The sequence below is a fragment of the Prunus mume genome, linkage group LG8 (genome assembly GCF_029339155.1).
Source record: "Prunus mume cultivar Tortuosa linkage group LG8, ASM2933915v1, whole genome shotgun sequence".
Taxonomy (NCBI): Eukaryota; Viridiplantae; Streptophyta; class Magnoliopsida; order Rosales; family Rosaceae; genus Prunus; species Prunus mume.
In genome coordinates, this window is record NC_142705.1 from 14,602,309 (window position 1) to 14,604,963 (window position 2,655).

Sequence of the window (2,655 nt, forward strand, 5' to 3'; positions counted from 1 at the left end):
ACAAAGCCACCAGCGCTGGCCCCAGTGTCTTTTCTGATGCACATGGGTTGTGCTATCTATTGTTGGGCTCCATTGAATAGTTTTGGGTCCAGGCAATACTTGGACTGGTATTTGGGTCCAAGTTTGATTTTTCCCAAATTTTGGCCCCTTCATTTTCTTAAATTGTGAGAGATTTTGGGCAATAATTTGAGATATTTTGGGTTTAGTCTCTTGGTTGGAGATGGCCTTATGGAGTGAAAGGACTACACTGTTGTAAATTGGATCAATATGCTTCACGAAATACATATCTTTTGCTCCCAAATAGTATGGTCCTTGCTACTTAATAGTTCCACATTACCACAAAATTCTAGTACTGGCCCACCAGGGGACCCTAGGAGATGCCCTCTTATTGAAGGGATTAATAAATATGGGCTATTGAACTCTCTCTTTCAAATTAAAGTCTTTTTTTTCTCTTCTTTTTTTCCATGCAGTGCTTATAACTTTTTCCAACCGATTGCATATTGAATATCAATAATGTAAACAAATATATATGTTGATCATGGTAAGGGTCCTTGTATATGTTAGACATTGTCTGGAATACAATACAATTCTTTCACATCGGGTAAGCGATTGGCAACCATTGGGTATCGTACATGATATTTTCTTGGGAGCTTTTGGAAAAGGCCAAAGGAGAGAGAATATTTTGAAAAGAAGCCAAAATGGACAAAAATGCCCTTATTTATTTTTGGATTTCCTAAGGAATCCCTTACATTTCAGATATCTTTAGTTTGAAAGTGAAGAGGTTTTTCTGTCCTTTTTGGAAAAGTTTTGGCTTTATTCAAAAATGAAATTTTTTTTTTGCTAAAACCTAAATTTACTTATTTTCTTTGCATCGAGGGTTTTTGAGATAAAATCTAAAACCACAAAGAAATCAAAGACAGTTTATAAATTGGAAACCATATCAAAGTATAAGATGAAGAGCCGCAAGAAATGGGCTCTCGATCGATGAACAAGTGGTGTGGGTCCTAATGTTTATTAAATATCCAGGCCAATATATGGCTAATATTAGGGAATTATCATTTAATTGATAATTATCTAAATTAAATGGATATTGTCGACAATTACTTGGCATTAAAGGTAATTAGATAATTGATTCTAATTTATTATAATTTATGTCTTTGTTATTTTTCAAGGTAAACATATTTTGGCACACCCAGTGGGACTTCTAATACACATATTGATGACAATTTATGTTGGTGTATGAGGGACACAAAGGGGTTTTTTTTACTGTTGGTCCCTCTCTTATCAAACATGGGTTTCAAGTGCTATTAAGTCAGTCCAGTCCAAGCCTACTAAACACAGCCTTAGAGCACCTCCACCCCAAAAGGGAAGGGCAAAAGCAAAGGCAAGGCAATGTTTGACATTATTCACATGAATAGTTGCAATGTTGCCTTTTTTGGTTCCATTCCAAAGGGCAAGGGCAATGGAAAACACTATTCACTTTACTTTATTTTCTATTTTATTTATACTTAACCATTAATTTTGATAAGCTTTTTAAATAATATACAATTTCCCTTTCTTTCCATCTCTCCAAACAAGAAAAGAAACACAAATTTTGACTTCAATCTCTCTACCCTTTTGTTCTACCCCACATCCACATCCACACAACTCAAACTCTTGCTCTCTGAAGCTTTACAGAAGAAATCTCCTGGCCTTCTTCTTAATTTGCTGCAGGAAAAATAAAAACTAAATAAAAGTTATGCGTCCTCCATCAAACCTGCAGCAGTTGAAATGGTATAACTATCCCGGATCTAAGTGAGCATCCATGATCCATGGTATAAATAAAAAGGAAACAACTTCTTGAAAAAAACAGAAACAAATTCTTACCAACCAACCATATATGATATGGAACCAAAGAAACGAAAGAAGAATTGAAAGAAAGAAGTTGGGGAGAGGAAGAGGAAGAGGGGGCTGGTTATACAGGAACAGGACTGACTAGTGAAAGGAGAAATAAATTTCAGTTGGAGGAAACCCTAGGAAATACTCGGAAGAGAGAGAGAGCCGCTAATACTTCGATTTTTGGTAGTGGGTGGGACGCTCGTAATTCACACATTCTCAAAGCGTATTCTAGGTCTTTGTTATTTTTCATGGTAAACAATGAGATACAAATATCCACACCTAAACAAGTACGAAATAGTTAAGTGAGATCCGACGAGCACTTGGTTGGGCCCTCAACAACGAGACAGAAAGAAATTTATGAGAGAACACGGTTATGTCAGGCTGTAGAAACTCATCCCGGCTGAAAGGTCGGGTGGTTATATGGAGGGAATGATTGAAGAGGATAAAAGATCGGCTTCTGCAGGGAAGTATTTGGTGGCTGTGACGCAACCTCAAGAAAGCAGCTCTTGAATGGGATTAGTGGTCCTTCTGGTTCAGGAAAATCTACCTTACTTGATGCCTTGGCATGGCTGGTGTATATCTCTCTCTCTCTTTCACACATCATTTCTCCAATATTAGATTAGCAATAATTTATAATTAAAGTAATCGATTAAAGGCTATTTCTCTTTGTTGGATAAGGCAAAAAGACTGTTGGAAGTATTTCTCTTTAAAAAAGGAATACAGTCCAATATAGACCCCTACATTTTCTATTTCCTAGACATATACCCATCACTTTAT

The 2,655-nt window shown here is 36.4% G+C and overlaps 1 long non-coding RNA gene across 1 annotated transcript; it reads right to left on the reverse strand.

Annotated features, from left to right (window-relative positions):
- Window positions 1–1,475: 1,475 nt before the first annotated feature.
- On the reverse strand, window positions 1,476–2,368 carry LOC148914802 (uncharacterized). Its single transcript, XR_016122855.1, has 2 exons — window positions 1,867–2,368; window positions 1,476–1,756 (listed from the first exon to the last, which is right to left on the reverse strand). It is a non-coding gene; the product is annotated as an uncharacterized LOC148914802 (long non-coding RNA).
- Window positions 2,369–2,655: the final 287 nt, after the last annotated feature.